This window comes from Scyliorhinus canicula, unplaced genomic scaffold, assembly GCF_902713615.1.
Source record: "Scyliorhinus canicula unplaced genomic scaffold, sScyCan1.1, whole genome shotgun sequence".
Taxonomy (NCBI): Eukaryota; Metazoa; Chordata; class Chondrichthyes; order Carcharhiniformes; family Scyliorhinidae; genus Scyliorhinus; species Scyliorhinus canicula.
The window spans coordinates 156,283-171,500 of record NW_024055497.1 but is presented as its reverse complement, the minus strand read 5'-3'; positions in this window follow the sequence as shown (position 1 = coordinate 171,500).

Sequence of the window (15,218 nt, the reverse complement as noted above, 5' to 3'; positions counted from 1 at the left end):
GCAATGTTTTGAGTGCAGGCTGACAAAATCCGGGTTCGGACGGACTTCACCATAAGGTCTTGAAAGAAGCAGCTAATGAGGGAGTTGATGCACTCGTTTCATTGTCCAAAATTCACTAGATAAGAAGATTCTATTAATTGGAAAAATAATGTAACTCCTTTATTCACAAAGGGAGGGGGACAGATGGCTGGAAACTACAGGCCAGTTAGCCTGACATCAGTCATAGGGAACATGTTAGAAGCTATTATTAAGATGCTATGTCAGATCTCTCGAAAAATTCAAGGCAATCAGGCACTGTCACATGGTTTTGTAAAAGGAAAATCACGTTTAACCAATTTATCAGAGTTACTTGATGCCGCATGACTGTGGATAAAGGGGAACGGGTGACTGTATTGTCCTTAGATTTCCAGAAAGCAGTTGATAAGTTGTCATATCAAAGGTTATTTTAGAAAATAAAAACTACGGATATAAGGGGTAACAGACTGGCTTGGACTGAAGATTGGTGAACCAGTGGGAAACAAAGAGTGACATAAATGGGTATTTTTCTGATTGGGAGGATGTGGTGAGTGGTGTCTCACAGGGATCGTACGGGAGACGCACACTTATTATCATTTATATAATGACTTGGATAAAGATACTGAAGGTTCTGTTGCTAAATTTGCAGATAACACAAAGAAAGGTGGGACACTAAATTGTGAGGAATGCAAGACAGCCACATAGGTACATAGATAGTAGTGAGTGGGCAAAGCCTGGAAATGGAGAATAATGTGTGAAAAATGTGAAAATGCCATTTGTGAGGAAGAATAAAATGGCATATGGTCCAAAATGGTGAGAGACTTTCAGAGTTCTGAGACACAGAGGGACCGAGGTGTTACTAGTACATTAATCACAAAAGGCTAGCATGGCAGGTACAGCAAGTAGTTAGGAAAGCTATAACTGTTATTGTGAGGGGAATTGAATACAAACTGGGAGTTTATGCTTCAGTTATACAGGGCATTGGTGAGACGCATGTGGAGGCACAGGGTACAGTATTGGTCTTCACTTTTTAAACAAATCCAATTGAGGGGCAATTTAGCATGGCCAATCCACATGCCCTTCACATCTTTGGGTTGTGGGGGCGACTACCGTGCAGACACGGGGTTTCCCAAGATGGCTCCGGAGTATGGCGACCTCCTGGGAGCTCCTTCCCTCTGTCCCTTTCTTTTATTTACGATCAGCGTTCTGACCTACTAAAACTATTTTCCTCTTATATAATTCCGCGACTCTAACCAATCACTGTTTTGTCGATGTACCATTTGTCATTGTTCCCTTTGATTATTCTTGTGTCTACTATGTACGTACTGTGTACGTTCCTCGGCCGCAGAAAAATACTTTCACTGTACTTCAGTACAAGTGACAATAAATCACATCAAATCAAAAGCATATATTATATATACGATGGAAATTTCAGGAGGGTCATCATAGGAATATTATTCCAGCCATGAAATTTTTTCCCACCTGTCCAGTGTACCATTTTGGATGCGGATGGAAAACAGTTACATAGATGTTTGTCAGCACAAATTGTAAATGGATAAGTCTATACCTGGACCAGTTGTGCAAAAGTCTGCACTGTACAGATCAGTCTTATACTGCCTTATATTAGTATGAAATTCAAACAGTTGATTAGTTGTCAACATAACTGCTACTTTGTGACGGTTTATTTCACTAATTCTCACGAATGGTTCAACCACTAGTTTATTAACGCTAAAATTATGACATAAATGAAAGAGTGTGCAATAGGGTCCATATCTACTTATTTAGAGGCTTGAGATTTTACATATTTGGACAGTATGGGAGTACTTGATTCTGCTGGCCTGTAAGTTTTAACTAGTGTATCAGTGTCTAACCTATACCCAAACTTCCTCAGTAACAATATAAAAGCTGACAAAAACCATCTATGGCATCAAATCAATTGAAGAGCATTTACGCATCCTGTGCTTGTAAAATTAAAAGAAAATTCAGCATGGAATAGTTTTATTTCCATCTACTGAACTTCAATTTTACAAAACAGAGAACAACACCTCCAAATGCATCACTTTCATCTTTTATTTTGAAATTGTATGAGCAGATTGTTCATCATGATCAAGGTGAGAAATGGTGATTTAATTGCTGGCTGTGCACTCTTCCATCTTTGGTTTTTGGCATAAACGATCGGCAAACATTCCCAAAGTCAGGTAGAGCAGATTTGATTCCGAGCACAGTTCCCCAATGACCATACTTCTCACTCCGAGCAACAATCTGCACCTTGTAAATACATGTTTAAGCACATGGTTGATGCATCACTTGCTGAACCAGGGTTGAGCATAATTTGCTTCAGTTCTGACTTCTTTAGGTACTTAAAGTAACTTTAAAGTCTCCCGGCCAGCCAGCGAATACTATAATCAAATTCATGGCGCACTATTTAGTTACAATCACAATCCTGTTAAATCCTTACAAAAACAGCATTGAATGTAATCACTGAAACTACATCCTTGTGTGCTATGGGCATTACTTTCACTATTTCGATACCACTCAACCTTATTGCATGCATTAGGTAGGTTAGTACCACAATTTCGCTTGTCTGTCAGCAGACTGGATAACGTGTGAATCTCTTCCCACCTTGGGGCAGGTAAATGACCTCTCCCCAGTGTTAACCCGCTTGTGGTACAGCAGGCTGGATGACTGAGTGAATGTCTTCCCACACTGGGACAATGTGAACAACCTCTTCCCAGTGTGAATTTGCTGGTGTACAGTGAGGTCAGATGATGTCTGACCCAGTCCCACGTAAGAGCACCTGCTCATAAAACCATCCCCTGCAGGTTCCACTACAATAAACGCCTGTCCGACTTGTCTGAAATTCAGTACTGGAGGAGCAGAAATTTCCTCTTTAAATATTGAGAGACTAAACCCTTCCGTCCCTCTCTGCAAATTCCACTCCCTCACCAGCAACTCCATCCCTGTCCCTGCTAAATGTCTGAGGGAGAAGGAGCCCGTTCACAAACCCTGGTGAAATATTTCCCCCCTGTTGAACTTCCGAACACATATCCACATAATCACCAAGATCACCTATTTCCACCTCAGCAACACAGCCTGACTCCTCCGCCTTGTGTCTTTTATCTGCTTCAGAAACCATCACTCATTCGTTTGTTACCTCTCGACCAAATTATTTTAATGCATTCCCCAGTCAGCCTCCAATGTGTAAACAACCCCTCCATCCCATCCAAAACTCTGCTACCCATGGGTTTACTCCAACAAGTCTTGTTTACCCATCCCTTGCTCACTGATCTACAAATGATTCCCTTTTATAAGCACCCGAAGTTGAAATTTCTCATTCTTCTAGTTACTACAGGTTGTGGTACATCCTGAATCGCTGGTAATCTCCCCCCCCCCCCCCCCCCCCCACCAAACCGCTTTGGAAAGATTTCTGCCCTCATTTAATTCCGGCCAGGACAGCATATCTTATTTTTCTGACGCTCCACCATTTACTGGGCCACAAGCTCTGAACTTTCTCCTTAAAACCTTGCGACTCGTGTAACTCAATTTCCTCTGTTGAGATTCTCCTCGAAAGCTATATGTCCTCTGTGGCTCAGGGCCTTGGTATTTTGTAACGTTGCTGGTCAAGGCACAATACAAATACAGAATTATTGTCACTGCCCTGGACATATATCATTGCTGCTTATAATACTCAGAGGAGAAACAGTTTTATGGACTTCTGACACGAAGAAAACATTTAAATTTTGTTGCCCCCATCAATGATGGCGACTGCGCTCTGCTACGACTGCACCAACAAAGATGGCGGGTGCGCAGGTGCTGCACTGCTGCGAGTACCAATTTAAAGGACGTGTGCGCATGCGCATTGCTGTCAGTACGCAACAAAGATGGCGGCCGCTTAGTTCTGTCGGAAAGCTGCAGATTCTGCTCAGGTCACCGGCTGAGTTTCAAAGGATTAAATTGTTGCCTGCCCGTGAAGGAGGCTTCTTGCTGAATGTTCAGGATTCTCTCCTCCGATCATCGACCCTCTTCATGTGTTTTACAGCTGGGCCTCATGAGCTCACAGATATTGAGTCAGCACACTCAGCCTCTGGTCATAACACGGATAATGTCGCAGTCATCATTTTCACCGCCTCCCGGAGCCTTGGGGAGCGCGGGGTCGCGAGACCTCCCCAGGGTCAGGCCGTCATGTGGAAAAAGCAGCTCCATCCCCGCTGAATCCACCTGCGCTGCTTTATCAATGATTTCTTGACTTTTTCTGGCATAATCCTACCTCACCAAACCTCCCATGCCTTCCAGAGACATCATAACAAATATTAATTCAAAGATTATGTAAATGAGTGCGAGGCAATCAGGGTAAGTGATGATTTATAGGTGTGTGGTGCCAGAACCTGCGGAAAAGCAGCTGCTTTCGTGTCACGTGGGTCCCCCGCCCAACAGATTTCGGATTAATGAGGATGTCCAGGGTTATGGGAAACTGGCAGATAAATGGAGAGAAAGCTGAGATGAGGTGTTTCTGTCCTGTACTGACAGGGATGATTTGCTAAATGTTTTCACAGGATACTCCATGAGGAGGAATTACAGACAGAAACCTCAAACGTCACGATCTGATAGTCACTGGATTCCCTGGAACCTGAAGATCATCGGCCTTTCAATGTCGGAGAGATGTTTGCCCGACTGTCAGCTAAGATTTAAAACATCAGTGTGACTGAAAAAGCACCGAGATACACACACACACATCCGAGTGAGTGTGTTCCAGTGAACCAGTTGAACTTACTGTGGAAAGAGCTTTAAACCAGTTACACAGCCTGAAAATAATCACAACATTCACAGCGGGGAGACACCATACCTGTGTTGTGTCTGTGGAGGAGGTTTCAACTGATTGTCCAATCTGAAGAGACAACGAAACCCAAAACATGGAGAAACCATGGAAATGTGGTGACTGTGGGAAGGGATTCCGAGCCCCATCAGAGCTGGAAACGCAACCGACGCATTCACACTGGGGAGAGGCCGTTCTCCTGCTCCCAGTGTGGGAAAGGATTTACTGAAGTATACACCCTGCAGACACACCAGCGAGTTCACACTGGGGAGAAAGCCATTCGCCTGCTCTCAGTGTGGGAAAGGATTTTGTGATTCATCTCGCCTATTGAGACACCAGCGATTCACCGGGGAGAGGCCATTCACCTGCTCTCAGTGTGGGAAAGGATTTAATCAATTATCCACCCTACAGAAACACCAGCGAGTTCACACTGGGGAGAGGCCGTTCTCCTGCCAGTGTGGGAAAGGATTCACTGAAGTATACAGCCTGCAGTCACACCAGCGAGTTCACACCGGGAGAGGCCATTCACCTGCTCTCAGTGTGGGAAAGGATTTTTGATCGCGCATATATACACTGACATTCAGTTTCTACAAAGGATGCAAAAAAGCAGACAAGATCCCGAAGGACTCCTCTCTCTCTGCATCTTTGATGATTGATTGCCTGCGGTGCGCGCATGCCGGGGCATCTCTGACTGTGTCTATATAAAGCATTTCTGGAACAAGCCTTTCCATTCACCTGAGAGAGGAGCCGTGCTCCGAAAGCTCGTGTTTGAAACAAACCTGTTGGACTTTAACCTGTGGTGTAGACTTCTTACTGTCTCACCCCAGTCCAAACGCCGGCATCTCCACATCATGGCTACCAGTGACACCGCAAACTCCGGCGCAAGTGGAGAGGATCTCCAGGAAAGAGCGCGCATATAGACCTGACATTCAGTTTCTACAAAGATGCAAAAAAGCAGACAAGATCCCGAAAGGACTCCTCTCTCTCTGCATCTTTGATGATTTGATTGCCTGCAGGTGCTCGCATTGCCGGGGCATCTCTGACGGTGTCTATATAAACATTTCTGGAACAAGCCTTTCCATTCACCTGAAGAAGGAGCCGTGCTCCGAGCTCGTGTTTGAAACAAACCTGTTGGACTTTAACCTGGTGTGGGAAGGGATTCACTCAGTTATCTCACCTGCAGTCACACCACGAGTTCATACCGGTGAGAGGGCCATTCACCTGTTCCCAGTGTGAAAAAGGATTTTGGTGATTCATCTCGCCTATTGAGACATCATTAATTCACACCGGGGAGAGGCCGTTCATCTGCACGCAGTGTGGGAAAGGATTGTACTGAACTGTGTAGTTTGGAGAAACACCAGCGAGTTCACACTGGCGAGAGGCCAGTCACCTGCTCTCAGTGTGGGAAGGGATTCACTCAGTTATCTCACCTTCGGAGACACCAGCGAGTTCACACTGGGGAGAGGCCATTCACCTGCTCTCAGTGTGGGAAGGGATTCCTCGTTATCTCACCTGCAGAGACACCAGCGAGTTCACACTGGGGAGAGGCTGCTCTCAGTGTGGGAAGGGATTCACTCGGTTATCCAACCTGCGGACACACCAGCGAGTTCACACTGGGGAGAGGTCGTTCACCTCTCACTGTGAGACGGGATTGGCCTATTTCATCGGACCTGCTGTGATACCAACAATTTCACATTGATTACAGGGGTTGGATTCGGCTGTGATTGTTTCTGCTCTACAGCCAGGACTGCATTTTGTCATTCTGACAGGTGGTCAGTGGGGATGGTCGGAGGTTTCTTTCTGCTGGACTGGCCGGTCTCACCACTTTGCCTCCAGTGGGCTGATTCTCTCTGAGCCTTGTTGCTAATACCTGGCTTCAAATTGCACAAGGATCACAGAGTGAAAGGGTGTTTGGGAAGTTTGAAGATATTTAGTTTCCATTTCTGTTTCAAACCTCTCAAAGCCACGTTTCCATGGAGCTGGACCCTGGTGGTTACAAGGTTCTTTTGTTTAATTTATCTGGGTGTTTCCTCACAGAAGACACCTATCAGGGTATGAGGGGCAAGTTGTCTGAGGTGGATTGGTAAACTGATTGGTACAGGGAATACCTAATATTTAAGGGGGTTGGTTGCTCAGTTGGCTGGATGACTGTTTGTGATGCAGAGCAAAGCCAACAGTGAGGATTCAACTCTCATACTGGCTGACTTTATTCATGAAGGCTCCGCCTTCTCAATCAGGCCCCTCGCCTGAGGTGTGCTGACCCTCGGGTTAAATCACCTCCAGTCAGTTCTCTCTCGGTCAAAGAGGAGAGCAGCCTATGGCCCTCTGTGATTTTTGCGACTTTTATTTCACATTATTATGGGCCAGGGTTGAGAGAACATCAAAGTTTGTTTTTCCTCTGGAAGGTAACTCAACAATGTATCCCAATTTTTAAGAACATCCTTGTTTTCCAATTTAATTTGAGGGATGACAAACCTTTCAAAGTACGTTTTAAGCATATTCACATGACACGCGGTGAGTTTTCCTTCTATCTGGTGTTCTTACCACATAATTCACCTCACTTAATTTCCTTTCAATCTGATAAGGTCCACAAAACCTTGCTTTTAAAGGTTCACCTACCACTGGTAACAATACCAAAACTTTATCTCCACTGGCAAAACTACAAACTTTTGCTTTCTTGTCCGCTACCCATTTCATCACATTTTGTGCAACTTTGAAATGTTGTTTAGCCAATTCCCCTGCTCTATTTAATCATTCCCTAAAATTTGACACGTAATCCAATAATGTAAGTTCCGATTGCTCACTCACCAATTTTTCCTTAATCAATTTAAGTGGCCCTCTTACCTAGTGATCAAAAATTAGTTCAAAAGGACTGAATTTGGTTGACTCATTAGGTGCAAATTGCAAACAGTACGAATGGAATTCCTTTGTCCCAATCCTCTGGATAATCGTGACAATAAGCCCTCAACATTGTCTCTAATGTCTGATGCCACCTTTCTAAGGCTCCCTGTGATTCTGGATGGTACGCAAGTTGATTTAAATTGTTTTATTCCTAAGCAATCCATAACTTCTTTGAATAACCTTATGGTAAAATTTGATCTATGATCCAATAGTATTTCTGTGGGTAGTCCATATCTAGTAAATAATTTAAGTAACTCCACCACAATCTTTCTAGCTGTAATATTGTGTACTGGAATGGCCTCTGGGAACATAGTAGACACATCCATTATAGTCAAAAGATATTGATTCCCACTTTTCATTTTAGGAAACAGTCCTACGCAATCAATTAAGACCCTTGTAAAATGTTCCTCAAATGCTGGAATGGGTATTAAGGGCGCTGGTTTTATCACTGCTTGAGGTTTCTCTATCACTTGGCATGTGTGATATGGTCGACAAAATTTAACTACATCTTTCTGCAGTCCAGGCGAATAAAAATGTTTTTGGATTTTAGCTTGAGTTTTCCTTACTCCCAAATGACCTCCCACTGGTTCCTCATGTGCTACTCACAACATCTCCTTTCTATACCCATCTGCCCACTTTTCATCCGCCTGTAGATGCATAGGTCTCCATTTTCTCATCAAGACATCTTTTTTACGGTAATAACACTCTAGTATACACTCAGATTCCTCTTCCGTGTGTGCTTTCTGATACGTCCGTTTTATTTCTAAATCTTTCTGTTGTAACTCTGCCAATTTTTCTGAACTAAAAATATCCGCCTCATCCTCCACCTGTTCTTGTTCTTTTCCAACCATCTGATCAAAAATCGTTTCCGATAATTGAACTTGGACTTTATCTTCACTCTTTGATTTCTCCTCTTGTCTTAACCTGTGACTTTGCGACCTCGATACTACACAATTCGGGAAAAATCCCAGAATATTCGTCCTTCAACACTTCAGTTGTCTGATTTTCCACTGGCTTATCAATCACAGTTGGCTTATCAATCACTCCCACCTCCAATCCAGCTATATCATTACCCAAGATAAACTGTATTCCTGGACAAGATAGTTTCTCTTGCTCTTACTACCCCTTCACCACTCTTCACTGGACCTTACCTTATATAATGGAACACTACACTTCTCACTCTGAATTCCACATATTACCACCTTTTCTGGCAATATTCTTCCCAAACTACATAACTCCTCATCTCTTACCATTAAAGATTGACTAGCTCCAGTATCTCTTAAAATTGTGACTTCTTTACCTGCTCCTCCTGATACACATGAGTAAACTTTTCCCACACAAAGTAAATTCTTTAAAGAGATCTGGCACCTTCTTATCAATCACCTCTTGATCAGGCTGTACAATCTTTTGCACCTCCTTCGCTTCACTTGGTCTTTCCTTTCCCACTTGAACAAACCCCACTGTCTTGTCCTGTTTTACCACATCAGCCTTCCCCATGCTTTTCTTCAACCACCAACACTGTGACGTTATGTGGCCTAGTTTATTACAGTGAAAACATTTGAAACTTTTCATTTCTCTTCCACGTATCCTTTAATCTGAGGTACACTCTCCTTATTATCTCCCATCAGATCTCCTTTACCTCTACCACTTGAGTATTTCTCTTTTCCCCAGTTTCTATCCTTCACCGGCTGAAAGTGATGTCGGAAACCAAGCTTCGACTTATGAACTAATTTATAATCATCTGCCATTTCTGCTGCTAACCTCGCAGTTTTAAACCCTCTGCTCTTCCACATGAGTTCTCACTACATCAGGAATTGGATTTTTAAACTCTTCCAAAGGTATAATTTCTCTGAGAGCTTCATACATTTGGTCTATTTGCATCCACCTATAAAAAAGTACTCTGTTTGATCCTTTCAAACTCCATCTATGTTTGACCAGGTTCTTTCCTTAAATTTCTAAACCTTGTGTAGGCTTCAGGCACTAGTTCACATGCATTAAAGATGGATTTTTGCATCTCCTCATATGTCCCAGATACCTCCTCGAATAGTGATGCAAACAGTTCACTAGTCCTACCTACCAGCTTTGTTTGAATCAGTAATACCCACATGTCCTGTGGCCATTTCATTTGTTTAGCCACCTTCTCAAATGAAATGAAAAAGGTTTCTACCTCCTTCTCATCAAATCTTGGCAATGCTTGGATATATTTAAATAGACCCCCACCAAGCCTTCGACTAAGACTCTTTCTCTTTGTCCTCATCACCATCCTCCAACTGTATGTTTCCCTTTACACCCGCCAATTTTAACTGACTCATGTTTCATGGCCATTTTCTTAAGTTCAAACTCCCTCTCTTCCCTTTCCTCTCTTTTCCTTTTTGTTCTGCTGGGGCTATTCTTTCTTTGTTTCTTTCTTCTCTCTCCTTTTCCCCGATCTGTATCTCCCTTTCTCTCTATTTTTCTCTCAATTCGTATTCAAGCTGCTTTAATTCTTTTTCATGTTCAAGTTGCTTGATTTGTAACTGGATTGTTGCCATTTCTACGGAGTCAGACTGTATCTCAGGCGGTTTTAAATGCTCAGCTAGCGCCATAAGTATCTCTTCTTGTAGTGTGCTGTCAGGTAACGCTAACTGCAATGTTTTTGCCAAATCTAAAAAGCCTTTAAGTCTCTGTTCATAAGGTACTGCGTGTGACCTTCTCCACCCCCAAAAACGTCCGAGCCTCTGAAAGAGCCATTGTCCACAACACACTCCCTACGGAGTAGAATTCCACACAAATATGCTCGTCCCTCACTGTCTTTGAATTCACTATGCCAACCCAATCACAAAAGATAGACTTTTATCCCGGACTAGCCCCTAATTTATTATGGGTCAGGGTTTAGAGAACACCAAAGTATACCATGGAGTTCATCTGACCCACAACTTTAAATAGATTTTGGTTATGGGTAGCACGAGGGCCCTCTTTACAGGTGTGATTTAACAGAGAGCTAAAGTATGTTTAAAACAAAACAATGTTTATTCTATGAATTCAGTTAACATTTTATAAACACACAGTAAACAGTTTATCAACTACCAATGCTGACCCCCCACAAAAGATACAGTATTGTATAGATAACCCTTGATAAATTTCCAAACAACATCCACAAGTTAAAACCTTCTAAAATAAAGACAAGTGATCTTTAGATTGCAGAGAGATCACAACATCTTCTTGCTGTGAATGCAACTCTTCACCTCTGAAACAAAACCAAAAACACAGTGCAGCTTCCAACTCAAAAACAAAAGTGAAAGACAGACAGCCCAGCTCCACCCACACACTGACATCACTGCAGCTATTTGATAAACATTCATTTGTTAAAGGTACATCCACCTGACAACATGTATACAACAAATATAGATTCCTTCAAGGAATAAAATCCAACAGGAAAAGTGATGTAACCGTGGCGTGGAGAACAAGAACAGTTAAAGATTCATGAGATCCATTAGAATTTAGCAAAGGAGGACCAAGAAACTGATGAGAGCAAACTGGCGAGAAACATAAAAAACGACTGGAAAAGTTTCTACAGGAATGTGAAATGGAAAAGATTAGCAAAGACCAATGTGGGTCCATTCCAGGCAGAGACAGGAGAGTTTATAATGGGGAGTAAGGAAATGGCAGAGAAACTAAACAATGTGCGTCTGTCTTCACAGAGGAAGATACAGAAACTGTCCCCAAAATACCAGAGAACCAAGGGACTGGCAGAGATTAGTATTGGTGGAAAAAGTCATACTGGAGAAATTAATGGGGTTGAAAGTTAATAAAACCCCAAAAGCTGATGATTTACATCCCAGAGTGTTGAACGAGGTGGCTGTAGAGATCTCTATCCCTCATTCTAAATTCTCCTGACTCCATCTGTAATGGACAAACCTTTGTCTGAGACAAACCTTTCCTTTTTATGTAGCCATAGAAACTTTTCCAATCCATTTTTATGTATTGTGCCAGTTCACATTCTATTCTGTGGCCAACTAAAATGGTGTCCAGCAAGGCATGCTGGGAAAAGTGGCCATGTTTTATGCACAGGCAGGCTTCAGAACAGATCAAACAAAGTTGCAGCAAAAGGGTTTGCAGACTTCAAAAGATTTTACAGGTTTATGCAAATAACATAAGCAAATGGCCATCTCCAGGCCATCCCAGGAACAATAGAATTGTCCTGTCATTCACGCTTCTTTACCAGACACAGCGGCACCTAAATTCCTTTGGAAAGCCTACCTGCCCCGAACACTTCCAGGCATGGTCACTGCGTGCCCACCCCAAAATTGACGTGGCAGCCTTTGATTGGACTGGATCGATCAGGCTGATTGATCCCTCATCAATTGATTGACAAATGACCAAGAGACCACCCTCCAAAGGGGAAGAAATTCAAGCAGGTTTAAAAGGTTCTGCACAACTTTAGAATCTCTGCAGCAATAACCAACAACGGTGACTTCCACTAGTCGGCGAAGTAGACCATCACCCGACCAACTGAAGGAGGACCAGAGCCAGGGACAGACCAGACCAAGGACTGAACATTGAGGACCACAAGATTCGGGATACAGATAAAGGCCAATATCTGGGACTTGCTAGTCACTTTGAAGTTAAGGTCTTGTGCATAACAGTTTGTAGTTTGACTCAAGTGTATGTGTGTGTGTGTGATCAATTACCAGTAACAATTGTGTGATAGTGAATAAATATTGAATCATTGTATGAAACAGTTTCATAGTCATTTGTCCGCCGTATATCGGTTAAGACACACTGTGGTTTAGGCAGGCACAACATTGGCATCACCAGAAGGGACGCGATTAGAAGTAACAATTGTTTCTCTAAAAATCCGGCAAACCTAATTAAAAATCAGAAACCACAGTATTCTGTATTGGACAAATCGCTCATTTTGGGTTGTACTAACTGCATGCGTTATTAACAGGGAGAACAGGGTACATTCTGTTACTTTGTACTCAAACTCAGAGGGATTGGGACAGGAAAATAGCCCATAAGCCGTACCCCTAGTCCAATCGACTCCCGACACCTTCCCTGTGGCCAGAGATGAGCGACTGGAGTTCGCAGGTAGCAAAGTGTCCCATATAGGAGGAGAAAATTTGAGAATATATAAAGAGGAAAGGATGGCCCCTATGGGCAGAATTTTGTGAGAATACAGAGACAGTCCCCGGAGCAATAGGACAAGCCTCACGGTAGCATGGTGGTTAGCATCAATGCTTCACAGCTCCAGGGTCCCAGGTTCGATTCCCGGCTGGGTCACTGTCTATGTGGAGTCTGCACGTCCTCCCCGTGTGTGCGTGGGTTTCCTCCGGGTGCTCCGGTTTCCTCCCACAGTCCAAAGATGTGCGGGTTAGGTGGATTGGCCATGCTAAATTGCCCGTAGTGTAAGGTTAATGGGGGGATTGTTGGGTTACGGGTATACGGGTTACGTGGGTTTAAGTAGGGTGATCATTGCTCGGCACAACATCGAGGGCCGAAGGGCCTGTTCTGTGCTGTACTGTTCTATGTTCTAAGCCTGTTGGGAGGACCTGAATAAAGCACCCGGAAAGCGTGCGCTCAAGTATGAGAAAGCGATAGCGGTAGTGTGCTGCTTGGCGCAACTAGTAGGAACCGAGGAGGTCCTAAAGATCGTCCGCGGACAGCTAGCTGAGAGTCAGGAGGAGATGAAGACATTAAAAAAAGGAAAGTCGGGAGGAGATAAAACATTAAAAGAGGAGAGTCCGGAGGAATTTTTAAAAAAAAAGCAATTGGCAGGAGGAAGTAAAGAAATTGAAAGGCGGCAGGCAGAAAGAGTTCACAAAATTAAAGGCACAGTAAGAAGTCTTACAACACCAGGTTAAAGTCCAACAGGTTTGTTTCAAACACGAGCTTTCGGAGCGCAGCTCCTTCCTCAGGTGAATGGCGAGGTATGTTCCAGAAACATTTATATAGACAAAGTCAGAGATGCTGGCACTGCTTGGAATGTGAGCATTTGCAGGTAATCAAATCATTACAGATCCAGGGAGAGGGATAATCACAGGTTAAAGAGGTGTGAATTGTCTCAAGCCCGAACAGTTGGTAGGATTTTGCAAGTCCAGGCCTGATGGTGGGGGATGGATGTAATGTGACAGGAATCCAAGATCCCTGTTGAGGCCGCACTCATGCGTTCGGAACTTAGCTATAAGTTTTTGCTCGGCAATTCTGCGTTGTCGCGTGTCCTGAAGACCGCCTTGGAGAACGCTTACCCGGAGATGTTGGTCCGACTCCAGCAGAAGGGCCTGAGCTCCTCTGGGAGGGAGTCCATTTGCCACGGACCGACCAGCAGTCCGGAACATTTAGCCCAGTTGATCCGAGCAGAAGACGCGGCGGAGTAGGCAGGCACTCTCGCATCCTCCGCAGGTCACCGGGGTCAGTGAACATGAGGAGCACGTCATCAGCGTAAGCCGAAAGGACCGCTGCCATGCCCGGTTCCTGCAGAACCAGCCCCAACAACCTCCTCCGCAGGAGGCGCAGGAAAGGCTCCACGCATGGAGAATAAAGTTGGGCGGACAGGGGTCAGCCCTGACGCACTCATCTCCCAAAGCGAAGGGGCGCCGTCAGAGACCCGTTAACCTTAATCAGACATTCCGAGGCAGCGTATAGTAATCGGATCCGGGTGACAGAATGCGACCCGAACTGAAAGCTCGCAGAGTCCCGAGCAAATACTCGTGCCCCACCCTGTTGAACACCTTCTCCTGGTCAAGAGACAGGAAGGCACTCAACATACCAGTTCTCTGCTTTGGACTCGAGGAGCAGCCCCAGATTTCCCCAGCTCTCCAAATCCAGCCGCACGCAATCCCGGTAACCATGATGCTTTTGAAAAATGCCCGGAGCTCCCCTGAGGGGATGAGGGGAGACTCTGTGCCGGGCATGAGGGCGCCCTCTGCCTCACTGCGGAGAGCATCTAAATCCTCCTCCTCGCACGCCACTGAACAGCCTTCCTCCTGCGAGCAGTCACTGTCTGAGCCCGAGCCCCCCGCCACGTGGAGTGTGGCCGGCGCTGTGGGCCCACTGTCTAGCCCTTGGCCCGAGTTGATCCAGGGCTGTTTTAGCACAGGGCTAAATAGCTGGCTTTTAAATCAGACAAAGGCAGGTCAGCAGCACGACTGAATTCTCGTACCAGTCTCCCCGAACAGGCGCCAGAATGTGGCGATTCGGAGCTTTCCACAGTAACTTCATTTGAAGCCTACTTGTGACAATAAGCGATTTTCATTTCATCCCACCCCCAGGATCATCCTCAGGCGGGTTCCCTGCAGCTCCCCCCACGATTCAGGGTCCGTGGATGGCGGCAGCTCGGACCCCGCCTTCGCCGTCGATGCCGGGCTCTTCAAGAGACCCCAGGAACAGCTCCGGGATGGAACATGGCATCATCTGCTTGGGTGTTGTGAGCGGGGAGCCTTCCTCGCCGTCGCCCGCCCATGACCCGAATATACAAGGACACTGGTGGCTGCCGCCAGTCCCAGGCGAT